This window comes from Megalops cyprinoides, chromosome 14, assembly GCF_013368585.1.
Source record: "Megalops cyprinoides isolate fMegCyp1 chromosome 14, fMegCyp1.pri, whole genome shotgun sequence".
Classification (NCBI taxonomy): Eukaryota; Metazoa; Chordata; class Actinopteri; order Elopiformes; family Megalopidae; genus Megalops; species Megalops cyprinoides.
This window is the reverse complement of record NC_050596.1, coordinates 15,361,520-15,377,650: the sequence shown is the minus strand read 5'-3', so window position 1 is coordinate 15,377,650 and position 16,131 is coordinate 15,361,520. Positions and strand designations below refer to the sequence as shown.

The 16,131-nt window shown below is 38.8% G+C and overlaps 1 protein-coding gene across 3 annotated transcripts in view; it reads right to left on the bottom strand.

The window, feature by feature from the left end:
• Positions 1-15,568, bottom strand: part of mid1 (midline 1) — a 50,852-nt gene extending 35,284 nt beyond the window's left edge. The window contains exon 1 of one of the 3 annotated variants that reach the window (XM_036545509.1): positions 15,516-15,568. The gene's annotated coding sequence lies outside the window, so the exon portion shown is untranslated. Of the gene's footprint in view, positions 1-4,209; positions 4,431-11,677; positions 11,705-15,515 lie in introns of those variants that run through there. The other 2 variants (XM_036545510.1, XM_036545507.1) reach the window with 2 other exon arrangements.
• Positions 15,569-16,131: the final 563 nt, after the last annotated feature.

Sequence of the window (16,131 nt, the reverse complement as noted above, 5' to 3'; positions counted from 1 at the left end):
GCTGTAGGGCTGGCAGAATTAGTGGCTTGTTGACAACATCTATTAAACTGTTGGAAATACAGACATCTTCTGCAGAGATATATGCCGGGGGAAAAGGGAGGAAGAAACAGGCTGAGGTGAGCATAGGCCTCTAAAATTCATCAGACTAATTGAAGCAGTTGAGAGTGGCGGGTTCACAGCCCTGCATTCCATAGATGGCCACACGACCTCTCCCGGAAAGAAGGGAAATGCTTACCTGGAGCCTGTGGAATGTTCTGTATGGGAGCCAAAAGACTCAGAGTTCAAATTTTGTCCGTGGGCCGTAGAGGCGCTTACGGAGTTCCAGACTGAGTATAATGCATTCTGCAGCAGTAGTCTCTGCTCTCTTAACAATGAACTGTGGCAGTTGGAATATAGTGAAAAGGAGAGAGCAAATATATTCTCAGTAAGCTGCTTTCTTAATACAGGAAGTCTGCACATCTTTTTCTGCAACATTCTTTTTATTACCCTCTCCCAGGGAGTACTACATCCGGCTAACATGGCACAATCTGTCTTGCTGGGTCACTGATATGCAGTTTTGATGCTTTACCACTAGTGGATAACGCTGAATCTAAATGGTGGTGGTCTGCTATCTGGGAGTGCATTTGTTTGCATAGACTCAAGGACCAGGAGTTGAACCACACCACAAAAACCCAGTCAATCTCAGCCACTGAACATATTTAAAATCCTTAAAAGTCAACATATATGCTGTAAAGCAAAAACACAATTTCAAACCTAATACATTCCATAAAATAATCTTTACTATTTAATCCGTCACAGTTCATGGATCCTGAATTAGTGTCATTTTATATGTTCATTGTTAGTCTTGGCGACTTCTGCATGCTGCCGCAGCCAGTCATGGTAGCTAGGGGCAAAGGTGCCCTGGTCAGTAATCATCATTACCACCCCTTTCCATTTCCTCCTCACTGCCGTGCATGGGCCACCAGCCATAACACTGCTTCCTCTTCACACCGACTACCACAAACAAACCCAGTTTTCTCTCTGTAACAGCAATCAATACCAAGCAGCTGTTTCAAACATAGCCTTCAAGGCCTTTCATACATACTCATTCCAAGATTGCGAAAATGCCACCCCCATATCAAAACAAATGCATACCAAAATGTATGGCATGTATGGTATGACATGTAGTCTGCAATCCCCCCCCACAACACCAACTGCCCCTCAAAGGAAAAGGCCTTTTATATCACAAATTACAAGCCACGCCTTGTACCAATGGCTCTGTTTCTACTCGTTTCTAGTCCAAACTGAACCTGTAATTTACCCTGTGTTTGTAATTTGAGATAAACAGATGGTCAAGGCTTCAACTTGGTTCCAGCCAACACCCACGGTTTTAAGTGAGAGAAACCGTATGCAGTTTTAGAACAGGCGGTTTGATCTTGTTGCTCTGAAAATAAAACTGTGGGCACGCAGATGGTAAAGTCCTTGTTATGTCGTTATCATGTGCCACGGCCCTTGAGTGCGAATCTATAATCCTGATGGTACCACATCATCAGTCACATCGCATCTCTTTTGACTGGGCCAGGAAGGTCGTCACGAACAGGGGCAGGAGGAAAAGTGGGCTTGGTTCATGTGGTTGGGAGCTGTCGCGCTCTGCTCCAGGATTTTCACAGCACAGAGCCGAAGCGTGAAGAGATGAGAGACACTCCAGTGATGGCGTCCTTTGGCCGGCTTGCCCCTGGGCTCATTTTTCTGTGTCAGGCAGTTCAGATATGGCAGTTTCATCATTCAGGTTCCAGAGACAGCTCCAAGGTTACCCGGCACATGCCCCCCATCTTTGCGGCACGGATTTATCTATAAATCTGCTGCTTCCTGTGTAACCTTGCAACGTGCACAGCATCATACTCTCATGGAAATAGTGGTTTTGGTTGTATATCTACACTGAACATGTAAAATGATGCACTGAAAAATGTACAGTACAACTGATGTGAACTTTGAGGCATAAAATCTCCTTTGACACCCAACACTCACTGACCTGAGATCAAAAGTCATTGTATATATATATATATATATATATATATATTTACGCTGATTGTTTTAAGCTGATTTTAATTCCAGAATGTTTTCAAAGAATACCAACCAGTTATTGCATGTGCTTAAAGTAGTAACTTTTCAAGGAGCTTCAAGAGCGCCCTCCTGAGGCAGAAATGGAGAATGTATGAAAAGTGTTCAAACTTGAAAAGGTCTATAAAGATGCCTCTTTTTGTATCCTGCTTTCCAAGAGTAGATCATGTCTTACTGATATTTACAATTGCAAATTTTTATTAGAGGACCAACACAGAAGACACTGGCTTGCTGTATTTAGTAAGAATCATACCAAATTGCATGCACTTTATGTAGGTCCATTCAAATTGATGAATGTCATTTTAATAAAATTCGCTATGACTCCTGCAATTGGAAGGACTGTATCACATACAAAATACATAAACAATCTTACATTTTAGTGTGACTGAGCCACACTATCCATACATGTCCCTGTTATCCATTATTTCTAAGTGAAAGTCACACGCTTGTTCGGTTTGCCAAACCCCATACCTCCAAAGACCCACAAATCTCAACAAATCACTCATTGTCTCATGTCTGAATCTGTCATTCTCCCACAATCCCACTAAAAAGGTTTCCATGACAACAACGCATGTGTATTTACCAGACAAGCGATCAAAGAAAGCAGGTATTGGAGAAACAGAGGAAAAAAAAGATGGGTGTAATAATTTGACTGGCTTTTCAGTGGAGAGTGAAAAATGTATTTATATATATTTATTTATATATATATATGCATGAACAAATTTTATATATAATGTGTGTGTGTGTGTGTGTGTGTGTGTGTGTGTGTGTGCATAAACTGTTATAGTGCCATAGAACTGCAGAAAAACCAGACTCAACCACACTAATGCAATGCTATCATTCAGTTCTTTTTTCTCCTTTGGTGGCCCAAATAAGCAGGGGTGGTCTGGTCATTTCTACAAGCACCTCTTTGTAGTTTTGTTAGTTGCCTATATTCACATTTGAAATGCAGCATCTATCAAAGTTTAGCGCAAGAAAAACTACACTGAGAAAGACAGACAGCAATTAACACTGTTTTTAATAAAAATGAAATATTGTGCAAAGGGATATGGCTACATATGTTTATGTTCAGAAACTTCAGTAGCACACTGTCAAAGGCATAATTAATTAGAGAGGGTACAGAAACTGAAGCTTAACGATCAGACAACATCTCGGACTATTACCATCACAGCTGTCAATACTTACATATCACAAGTGAACGATGCCTCTGACAACATATTTAAAGTTTCTATACATGATTCTCAGCTTGATATCTAACATTTTCACATGCCCTGTCATTTCCCATGCATCAGAAATACATCAAACTGTCAGATGGAAGTACAGATAAAGTCTTTAACAGATTTGCAGCACTAGATTACATTATTCATATGCCAAGCAGACGCCCTTCCCAGAGTGACATAACAAATAATCTCATCCTTATATTATCCATTTATCCTCCTGGATATTTACTCAAGCAATTTAAAGGTCTCTTGCCAAAATGCAAAAAGGCAACGCCCCATCTGGGATTCAAACCCACACCCTTTTGGTTACAAGTCAAGTTCACCAACCACTCCACACTGCTGCTCCATGCCAAGTTAGAAACAAAGGCTCACAGTTTCAGCTTCTCAAATCACAACAATCTACTGTCCCAAGAAATAGGTCATATGAAAATAATTCTGAAGAACTGGAACACCAGCCCATAATCATGATTATGCTGGTTATCTCTCGGAATTTTTTACATGCTCTTTTACAGCTCTTAACATACAGCTCTTAATGAAGAAGGACCAAGTCGCAGATGCTTACAATTTTTAATTTCTTACAAGAAGTGAAGGGCAAAATGCCAATATCACTTTCAAAAGAATTGCCCCCAAAACACACAACAAACATCAAGAAAATTGGAGTATTTCTGATTTCTCATGTTCATCAAAAGTTACAAATAAAAAAAATAGTTACGTATTCAACCCACCAGTGAATCTAGCAGGCTTTAGACAAACTGCTTTCCACTCAGCACATGTAAGACAGTAAACTTAAAAAATAATAATAATAATAATTAACAGCTAAAATATTTCTGAACAGATCAGTTTGCATTGAACTAACCAGAAAAAAAGCATACAGCAGCACCTTCCTTACCTGCCACATGGTTAAAGTTCCATCATTCACCAACAGCATATAAAAGAAAAAAACAAAATAAAACGCAAAATGCATTAAAGATGATAAAAAAAGCTTTTCTGTGACCATCCACAGCAGCAACCTAGCAGGACTGCAGGGCGGTTAACTTATAGTTTTCATTTGTTCATCCCCCTCAACGCTACCACTTCTTGAAGGCAGAGTTCCTGGCAGACTATTGAACGCCATCAGAGGGGATGCAACTGTCCGCCCTTCGTCTCCTTTCAAATGGAAAACGGAAAGCAGCTGCTGTAGGCTGCACACTGACAGCCCAGCCAATGATATGCCAGGGGGTGGAGCCTGCCGTGGGAGGGTGGGTGTGCCTGCTAGGAGATTACTGGGCCAGAGGGTTGAGTCCCTCACACACGCAACAAAAGTCTAACATGAAAGCTCCCAGAAATCTACAGTGATGTTAAAAAATATAGTATAATAAAGTATACAGATTCTTTAAAGATACATGTAACTAACAGAAACTATAGAAAGACAAGTGTAAGGCATGTATTTTGTATTTTGCACTTATCCTGTGCATGTTTAATTTACAAACATGCAGCCGCTTCACATAAAGTTTTTCATTTTTGCAGTCAATCATATGAAGGAATTCTAGGTTATTCTCACTCCCACAAGCAGCATAGCGCGGTCAGAATTACGAGCCAAAGCTGATTCCCGCATCCTAGCAACCATCAGATTCTGTTTTCCAGACTTTTTCCAGTCATTTACTGCTGGAAATGTAGACAGCTTTCTGGGAATTCACAATCTTATTAGTTTTTGAACTGTGTGTGACTCACCAGTAAAAAGTCTTTTTTTGTTTGCTTTGACTTCCAACCACTTCCAGTTGCCTAAGACCATGCAGACTGAAATATTTTGGTTTGTTAGATGTGTGACGCAGATGGCATTGTTAAAAGGCAGTTTCCATTTGAGCAAACAGTGTTGCCCACTAGATCATCAACACTAAATGTGCAACTGTGTGCAGGCTTATGTGGATGACTGCATTGTAAGATTGCTGAAGGAGTGAGAACATTCCAGGGTGAAGAGCCATGCCAGTGGCAAATTACTGTTATCTGACCTCCTCTGAACTAGTACCTGCCTCACGGAATAATGCTTAGGTGCCAGTGAAAATTGTGGGCCTTTGGGGATTCACAAAGCTAGAGTTTAGAACAGTGTTCTGCAGGTTTGAATTCCTAGTGGAGTATGTTATGGCTGTGACACCATTGATCAGATTGTTTTTTTTAATCTGAATATCTTCAGTAAATATCATTCTGACTCCTGTGCAATATTTATCTATGCCACCATGGATAAAGTTGTCTTCTGACTAAATATTGAAATTTAAATGAATGGAAGCTCCAGGAAGAGCTCATGGAAGATACAGGCAAAGAATGAATATTCACATTCAGACAGTGCCACATTTGAAAAAGACACATGCTCTATGAGTTCAACAGTCAATTGAGAGATAATATTGATAAAAGTACAGATTCCCGTAAGTGTGAAGGTTCCGTTTTTCCCTGTCCACTGAACTGCACCGCAACTGCAAAAATCTGCGCTCAAAGGCTGTTCTTTGTCAAGTTGGAAAATCCAATTGAGCCCTGTGACCTACAGGCAGGGAAAAAAAAAAATCAGTGATGTCACAACGCATCACCTTTCAATTGAGGAAGAGATTGCAGTGCAATCAGGGCAAGACTGTAAGGGAAAGGTCACAGCATTCATAAGTCGCCCACAGCCATGTCAGCCACCACTAGATCCCTCTCTAACACTAGAGAGCAGTGCTATTGAGTGAAATATCCCACTCTAACACGAGAGCGATATTGTGACTTGAGGATTTTGGTTTCCTCCCTGGTACACTTTGGGGATGTGCAAAAATAGTAACCTATCTAAGTGGATTTCAAAAAATGAAGGTTCTAACATGTTACCTGGGATATGGAAGTCTACAAATAAGTGATAATACATGTCCAGATTATAATCAAAGCAATCTGGTTTTATATGTTACTTTGGTACACAAATAATTCCAAAATGAATAAACTGAGAGTGGAAAAGGTAAATGAGTGAGATACAATAATCCAGGACATTGTGCAAAACATGTACAATGAATCTCAGCTGCCTCCCTCATGATATCAAAGTAGCATCAGAAAAATAAATAAATAAATAAAAACAAAAAAGCAAGAACATTCAAGGTCATGTTTGACTCTGCATTCTGTTTACATTACATTACATTATTGTTTTTTTAGCAGACACTCTTATCTAGAGTGACTTACATATGTTACAACTTTATTCATCTATACATCTATTTGTTCTTAAAGCCTGTCAAACTGGCAGCTTTCTGACTGCACTATTTGCTGATGTGAGTTACAGGTTCTTGAGGAAAGGACATTCCTTGAATGCCTGGGGCTGTGGTATGATATTGAACAGTGCTCTGCAAAGCAGATGCCATGTGCCTTAAGTTTATAGAAACATGTAGGCTTTGCAGGCATGTCCGTAAACCAGAACAGACAGATTGTCTCTAAGGGGAAACTCTTAATTACTAAAATGCTAACACTCAATAAACTAAAGAATCCAACTCAAGCTAGTAGACATCACTAATGTGTTGTTGTATTTAATAGCTGTTTTCGGAGTGTACACTTGATTCACTGAAAATTGAAGATTTGGAGGTATGCATACAGTATAGTATCTAATATTTACATATTAAATAAGCAAGAGATTGAACTCAGCCTCAACAATCAATAAAATCTACATGTTAATTTATCATAAGAATGCACTGAGTAGAAACCAGACCTCCTGACTAATGGACATGTTGTGTCAAGCGTTAATGTACCAAACATGGTCATTGGGAATCACTACTGTAAAATATGAAGTAGGTGCTGGCCCATATTACTTAAAATACCAGCATACTCTGTCCTTAAGTCTGTTCTAACTTCTGTAACAGTACATATTAAATCGGTTTCTCAATCATATATCAGATCGATCTCAACACAGTCACATCTCAATGTTACTTCCAGTCTGTTTCTTTCCACCTTTGCCACATTAATAATCAAAGAGGAACATCAGGGAATCCCATGTTCTGCTTCATTATCTACCACGCAGCAACCGTTTGCTCTGCAGATTTCTATATAAACAAAATGTTCCCACACATAAATCACAGCTAATTTACCTTCAATCCGAAGAGGTGGCACTAGATCCAGTTTATTTCCTTGGGCACCCTCAACACACTTAATCAGGTATGCACTCTACAACAAGGGCCAACTTGAGACCAAAGCCATTTTGACAATTTATCCTAGCTCTGAGAGGTCTGGATTGCCAATTACACCGAGCTAGAGGCAGCTGATGAGTGGGAAAACAGAGCAGTGGCAGAGAACTTACCCCAACATGGTAAGTATTCTGAACCATTTGTATTGAAAAAACTTACAAACATGCCGGGTTAAGTGTGGAACACTCATCTACAGCTGGTTCCTTTTCATATAATTGCATGCAATGAGTGATGGTGTTACCTCTGCCTGCTCACATGCAATCATTTTAATTACAATGAAAAACAACTGTCTCTTGGTTCTAATAAAATTATTAACTGTGACATCTTCTCTTTGGGTGATGGATGTGTGATCTTTAATTGAAAAGTTTATTAATCATGAAATGTCATCAAGAACAGGTTCAAGAGTTGTACATGGATTAAAAAGTAGCATATTGGCAAAATAACTTTTAACAGCAATAATTTACTCACAGCTCTGTACTATTTACTTAACTGCAGCATTTTGCATACATTTACAGTAGAGGTTTATGATGTTAACATACAGGTACTACAGCCTAATTACTGATCTCGGTAATTTGGAAATTGTGTAAAACATTTTTAAAATTGATTATGCTGGATTAGTTTTTATTAATCAATCTCAGAAATTACCAGTATAGAATCTGTACTTTACAATTACAATAATTTCCATTTAGACCACACTGTGCTCTGTTTTATACAGCTAGCTTGTTTACTTTACATAGCACAGCCTCTCATTATTCCACCCAAAGATGCAATGGTTTTAAACACCTGCTCTGAAAAAGCTGGCCCATTCTATATGACAAATCCTCGTCAAGAAAATCTTAGGTTTTCTACTCATTTTCAGGGGGCATAATGCTGGAAATATTGACAAGGGGCTTGTACAACCACCACTTTCAAGTCGTCATCATCAATCATTTTATACACATTATACCCTCACAAAGCCACATCCATGTTAATGTTAAGATGTCAGCAGCATATTTTGCGAAAGCTGGGAAAGAAATTATGCACAAGTTTCATTAAGATGTTGCCAACCTTTAGCCCCTCAGAAGACCTGTAAGATCAGTAACACTAAACAACACATAAGGAGGCTGTGCTGATGCTGAGGTGAGTGAGGAAGTAAATTAATAAATTACTCAAACAAATAAAGAACACAAGGCACATAGCCTAATGAAGAACTTTGCCATACACCTTGCTATTAATTTCTGTGAGCTTTGAGGTTTCTCTCACAGTACATGACATGATTTCCTCTGGCATAATGTCCAAGACATTTAGCAGAACATAATGAGCTTCACCAGACATCATTCCAGCTGTTCATGAGTGGAGCACCTTGACCGCATGCTGCCATCTGCACTCCTGGAGGAAGGACACCCTTGCGGGGTGTCAAGCTTTGCAAAATGGAAATCATTTCAAAGAAAAATGTGAAATGAAATTCAAATCACTTCTTTATGTATAGCATTACAATGACTTCCACTACTGAAAGAACTTCAATATGACCAAGGCACTATGACACTAACCTGGATAGCCCTGAAAATGAGACTGAATGTGACCGGCTCAGTTTATCTGCTATAACAGGGAATAGACTGGGATATAATTATAAACTGTTCTGTAACTGCTTTTGACATGCATGATAGAGTTGGAAAGAAAGTCTTCTCACTTGACTGCTGAAAGTTGACAAAAATTATATTTTGCTCATGTGAAAAGTGCAACAATTTCCTCCCCAGACAAACCTAAACACAGTGCTTCAGCCATATATCATCATATTTATCTGGATTTAGCCAAAACTCTGACCCTGTCATGAATTATACTAGCCCTCATCTCTGTTGAAAAAAGCAAAAGTATGTTATACATGCTTTACAAAATCTGAAAGTAGATTTACAGTTATTCAAAAACCACTTCATGAAAGTTTTATTCAGGTCATAAAATATATTCTTAACAAAATAAATTATTCCAAATTGCATTCACATACTCAATCTAAATATCAGTTTATAGTCTACTCTGTATAACTTTATATAATTGAGTAACAGTGCCAAAGTCATTTATATTAGCATATACAATCCACAAAACTGTTCCTGCCACGTGACCTGGTGTCTGTGCTCCTGTCTGAAAATCGAAAGTTAATTTAATCGGATTGAAAAATGAATTGCATTGCAATGCATGCATGCAATGCACTAATTAGAGCAAGCTTACAATCCAATAATATTAATTGAATGGCCGAAGAAGGTCATATAGATGGTCTAAACAATAATCAAGTACCACGTACAACTGCCCCCTCCAACCATCACACATATTGAGTAAATGCTATCTCATAACAAAGAGGCCTTAGAAATAAACATGGTATGAGTGGATTCCACATGGCTACTTGACGCAAGCCATGTGGTTCAGTGTGTACCAAAAGACAGCAGGAACAAATGCTTGGATGAAGTTACTGTTGTTTAGGGTTTTCACTTACACAGTACACATTGCAAAATACGATACACTGTACAGACAACACTGCAATTATCAGTTGGTTCTGGGTAAAATGATATTTCTTCTATGTTTGATCAAAGTTCAATTTGCAAGATATGATGATCACCTTCTCTAAATAAGGAGTAACACAAAAAAGTCCACCACTGAAATGTGATTAATAGAGCAAAAAGTTCATATTACAATATAAGCTGGGTAGTGTATTCTAGTTCTGTAATCTTACTGAATAAAGGCCCTTAAAACAAAACTGAGTAATCCATGTGGGCACAAAGGTCTTTGCTGGTGGAAAATTGTTAGTTGGCAAGTGGAAAATGTTTTTCCTCAATACAGTAAACACTACATGTAATTATATCATACTGTATTCCCTAAATACAAAAAAGGAGGTAAATACCATGTTTGTAAAATATCCTAGATGTGTAATGTATTCTAGGTATTTACAGCAAATTACATATATTGCATTACATGATTTTATACTATCCTGTAACTTGAGATCTTTTTGAGGTTACATTCACAGTGTGTGCATTAATGCATTTACTGGTGCACTTATCTTGCTTGCTTAGACTTGAAAAAAAGTCAGCTTTTGACTTCAAAAACAAATCACAGTTCTCCCCCTGCCAAGTAAGGGAATTTACACATTTAAGAAACAGATAAGATTCAGAGAAAAGGGATAAAAAAGACCTTCCATTTATTCTGAATGCTTATGAACGAGCAGTTCAGCATTTACTTTAGTCAGCTGTGCGTAATTTAATTGTCATGGCATGCATTATTCCAAATAATTTCCTTCTACGCATTGAGTTGGCAAGCTATACCTGCAACTCCAAGCACATTGAAAAGGAAACTCATGTGACTCTAAGGTTTTAGCTTTCTAACAAAAAAACTGAAAATAGTCATGGTCCAAATTATGATCAGGTTGCAATAATTCAAAGCCAGCTAATGGTGCCTACTTGAATTTAAGTTATGGAGTTCTGCTGTATTATACCAAAAATGGATTATTTTTTAGTGGAGAAAGTGCATTACATATACCATAGGCACATACATTTGCATTATAAATAACAGCTACAAACAGAAATGTAAGTAGTTCAAAGTCTGTGCACTGACTCAAATGCCTGAGAAAGTGAATTTTATTATCATTTATAAGTCATTTTTAACATTGTTATACTATTTAGATAAATCTTCCAGGCTTATCTTAAAAGATTTAATCAGTCAGATAAACCAATCATCCAAGTACTGTGATCCTAATAATGAAATACAGACTGTGAGGAAAAAAAGTATAGTATGTTAGCACAAGGTTTTTTGAAAGGATTTTAAGAGCAATGATATATATGTTTGTGATATCATGGAGATAACTACGCCCCATCAACATTACCTCGTCATTCTTCTCGAGTCTTTAACGTTAGCTCAGTCTCACACAACTCATGAACTTCAAGCTACAAACACAGCTGAAAAGCAATACTTCATTGACCTTTGCATTACAAAGCAAACAATGGATTTCCATTAATGCCAAAAGCTAAAGGCACATGCTGAACCCTGTTAACATGTTGGTTTTAGCAAAATGTGTCCTCTCTGGATGCACAAAGTGACCTTCCCTGCTCTCACGCAAACAATCAGCTGAGTCCCCCAGATACAGCGATCAGAGGAGCACAGCGACAAATCAAGCCGACCACAGAAGACTATAGTAATACACTTTATCGGAGTGTCGTGCATGCAGGTATTCCTTACCAGTCTCTGATACGAAACTTGAGGAGAAGAGAAGCTGGTATTGTGGAGCTTAGTATTGTGGTGCTGAGAATGCGACTCTCTCCTTTAAGAGTCTCTTGACTCTGTGCCTTGTCTACAGTTTCCTCTGTTTGGCCCTTTCTGAAATTCTCCTCACACACACTTCTATTCTGTTCCTTCTCATAAGGAGGCAGAGCATAGGCAAAATTACTTCAGCAGACACCAGCTTCTCAAGCCTTCCTTTTAGCTTTGTTTTGTTGCATTGCTGGCACAGGGGTTGCTAACTGCACATGGGTCCTAAGAGATTTCGGAGGGTTAAATAACACCCCTCTCAGACTGTCAGTCACCTCTAAGCAACTGCTTTGGTGTCTGGCTGCCAAAATGACACATCTTTGATTGCCGATTAAGAATGAGAAATGCACTGCATGCGGAGGAAGAGGGTGAAGCCGAGGCAACCCATTTGTGTCTGTATGCAGCGGCACGATGTAGGGGAGCAAAGGGATCGATGTTGGTTGTAGTCCAATAAACGCCTTTGGCATGCATCTTTAAGTGCAAATAGCATTTTTAGGGGGAAAAAACACATGAACACATACCTCCTCTGTCCCAAAAGATCCATCAAACGTACAAAAGTCAAATCAGTGGTATTTTAAAAAGGTTTGAAGAAGCTTCTGTCACAGAGCAATGAAGAGAACATGCTGGTTTGGCATGACATTCAGCTGTGACAGCAGATGTGTGTTGTTACTTTAACATTTCTGTTATTTGGCTGTGATTATAACTTTTATTGAAAATCAAATGGATTGCCAAAAAGAAAAATATGGGTTAATATAAAATAGCTTCTTTAAGGATAAAATGGAAATTAAAAAGAACAATAGCTATTTCAAACATTATTAAGATTTTTATAATTACAGGGTATAGAGTATGCAATAGATTGCTGTATTATGCTTAAAATGTTTGCATTCTGCTTCTCAACTTCACAATTTAATGCCAATAAGCATAGCTGATCATGTAGAGGAGCGAACTAAAATGTAAAAAAGCCTCTATTATTCAAAGAAATGTACTTGTAAATGTACTTTGAAGGTTTTAAAATAGCTGTGCTGTAAAACCTTACGTTCCTTTCATGTCTACCGTTGCCATGGTGGAGCACAACAGCTCCTCAGCGCGCCTTGGCACCAGCGCCAAATGGCACTCTAATCTTTTCATGGCAAGAAGGAAATCTTTTCATTCCAGGGCTCCAATGAAAGCCTCTTGTCTCTGGCCCAGGCTCCCTTGCTGGCTGCTGCATCCTGGCTCTCCCACACTCTCTTGTACTTCAGTGAAGACCGGTGAAATTACAAAATGAAAAAGCTATTTGTTTACAGAGGCTTTTTTCCACGGGACAACTCGACCTCTGAATGGGCTCTTCTATGTCCAGTGACCTGAACACAGCACTTTAACTGACAGCTTGACAAGAGACAGCTTGATGGACCTAGCCCAAGAAAGAATTTCACCAGGGACCCAAATTCGAGTGAATTAAAAGCTGTCCATCCACCTGCCCACTTGACCACTATCCCATACTTGCCCATACCAAATACTGCATTCTGTGGGAGAAAAGACCAATCTGTACTCATGGCCACTGGGCACCGCTGGCTCTAGGTCAGTGCCAACCTCACACCCTTTCTGATAAAAGGTTTGTGTGGATATTCAGCTAAAACTTCACCTGCTACTGATGTGCTCAAAAACTACATTTCTGCATGATGCTGGCACTGCTTTCACTTCTGCCATGAGAAATGCTAGCCCAAATGCTAACCAAATCTGGGTGAACTCACATGGCTGTAATGAAAACTGTGTAAAATGCAACTTCTAAGGACAAAAGATGCTATTGTATATGTTTTTTGGCTGATCAGCGTTTCACTATCAGCAAGCAAATATAAATGTCACTTTGCTTATGAGCTGCTGTATGCCTCTTGCAGACTAGGCATTTTTTGCCAATGCCCTAATTGAAAAACAATGAACAAACATTTAATGAATGTTTAAATATCTTTCAAAGTGTGGCTTCTAACTTCTGGTGATGAGAGATTTTAATGTACTAGTATTATTTATTTGATGAAGTACACTTACATTAGTATATCTCACTGGTCCATTAGCAAAACGGGCAGTAATGTCTCAAGAGATTTCTTGGTGCCCCATCGGTGAACCAAAATGATCATATAATATTCATACATAAATATAGTCTGTAATGTAACAATGGACGCAAGGAACCACAGTTCAGGTTTGAAAACAGCCTACAGCAACACTCACAAGCAGCACGTGATATAGCAAAGTACAAATTCTATGTAGCATGTGGGCCACTAATCTGCTCTTTGTCAGCAAGTGTTGAGTATAGTGTTTCTGCTTATGTTGTTGAGCAAGGTCTTTTCAGAAGGCACTCAATTAATGCAAATGCACAAAGAACAACACAGAGCTAGGGTTGAACTATTGATGATGTGAAAATTGTAATAAGTTAGTTATGGGAGATTTACACTAATTTCAAACTGTTACCCTCAGCAAATGAACATAGATGAAATCGTGCACAGCGTGTTTGCTGCATATTATCCAACAGCTAGTGCCCAAGCAGTGGTACAAACTGGATTCAGAGGACATATTCAAACATGCCAAAATAAAATGGAGCTGGAATCTAATTTATCATGGATTTAAACAACCCCTAAATGACAAGGCTAATTTCTTTGGCTCCATGTAATCAAGTCACAAAATTACCCTGACCTGATGTAGCTCCAAGTAATTCAAAAACCTGTCATCTAAAGAAATCATATTCTCAACACAGTAACCATAAAGTAGCAATGTGCCACCATAATCAGACAAGCCCTTGTTTGTGCTTTTCCATAAAATGCATGGTGACCTTGAGTGAAGGCATATTCGAAGGGACATGAGTAACATGGACTCAGATAGAGCTCATCTGAATGGCATGAGCAATTTTAATTAGCATGTTGTCCCACTTCAGGAGTCATTCTGCTCATATTAATGACTTTCGCCACGATACGGGAGTTTGAGAGTTCTCTATTTTCATTTTTACCTTTTTATTACTATATAAACATTTGGGTCAACACACCTCACATAAACAATACAACTTTTAGTTATTTGTTTATTTAGCAACACTGTTCATAAACGAATTGTCTAAACCATTTGGCCACCTCCGTTTCAAATAATACAGTAATTACAATAACACACACTTCTGTTGTTAATTTATCATAATATCACATGTTGATTATGATTTTCTAAAGATTACTTCAAGATTACAGCAAATATTGTTTGGTTTGCCGATAAATGTCATGATTCACTTTGTCAGGCTTAAAAATTCTAACTTCATTCAGTATTTACCAATGTAAATAGACACCATAATCCAGATTATTATAATATTTGATTGATCTGTGAATGATAAAAAAAAAAAACTAAAACGTATTCTGCATTAACAGTATCCCACCATTCTTCCTTTCTGTTATCAACTTTAACATTTAAAGCTTCATGCAACCGACAAGTGAAATTAATTCTAAAATTGAAACAAAGAAAACATGCATTTTACTCATGTCTATGAACTGTACCACCTGCACTTTGAAGAAAACGTGAAGAAAACAATTTCCACGTGCGTACATTGTTCGCATGGACATCCCCTAAAGTCAAAACAAACCTTTATCCCCCATTCTCTTTCTTTCACCCCCATCACAACTGCCGAGAAACACGAGTTCAATCTGAATGACGTTGCAGAATACCGGGCAAAAGCTCCCTAAACACAGCATCTTCACCTGCACACAAGTCGGCTGCACACAGTTCTAACACGCTGCACAAAAAGAGAAGAAAGTTGCGGTACCTCTTAAATGACAATGGCGAGCGCGGCTGGCGGAAGCGCATGCATCCACGCTCTCCTCTCTAAACAATACGCAACCCCACGCATCCACGGCGTTACCTCCCTCTCTCCCGCGCGCTCACGCGAGCGTGAAGCGTGCCTGGAAACTGTCACGTCAAATGGGATATCTCTCATGGACGCTACGCCCATCAGGGGAGGTCAGCCCTCTGAACCCCCCCCCCCCCCCAACACACACACACACACACTCACACGCACAATGCCGGCTCCCCCTTAAACAAAAGGCCCACGAACAGAAGAAGAAGAAAAAAAAAAACACGTGAGCGCGGGAACCTCCGGAGATTCTGTGCTGTGATGATGAACCACTCCAGTTAAAGCAGCTGGGTGGATCTCTGAAAGCTTCCCCGCACCGCTGCATCCCTCTTCAGCTTCTTTTTCTCGGCGCACAGGAGAGATTCCTCTATAGCATAGTCTTTAAGTAAAAATGTGGCTTATTTATGTATGTATGTTTGAATGCATTATTATTATTATTATTATTATTATTACTATTATTATTATTATTAGTAGTAGTAGTAGTAGTAGTAGTAGTAGTAGTAGTAGGGGTATACATAATTTATACATG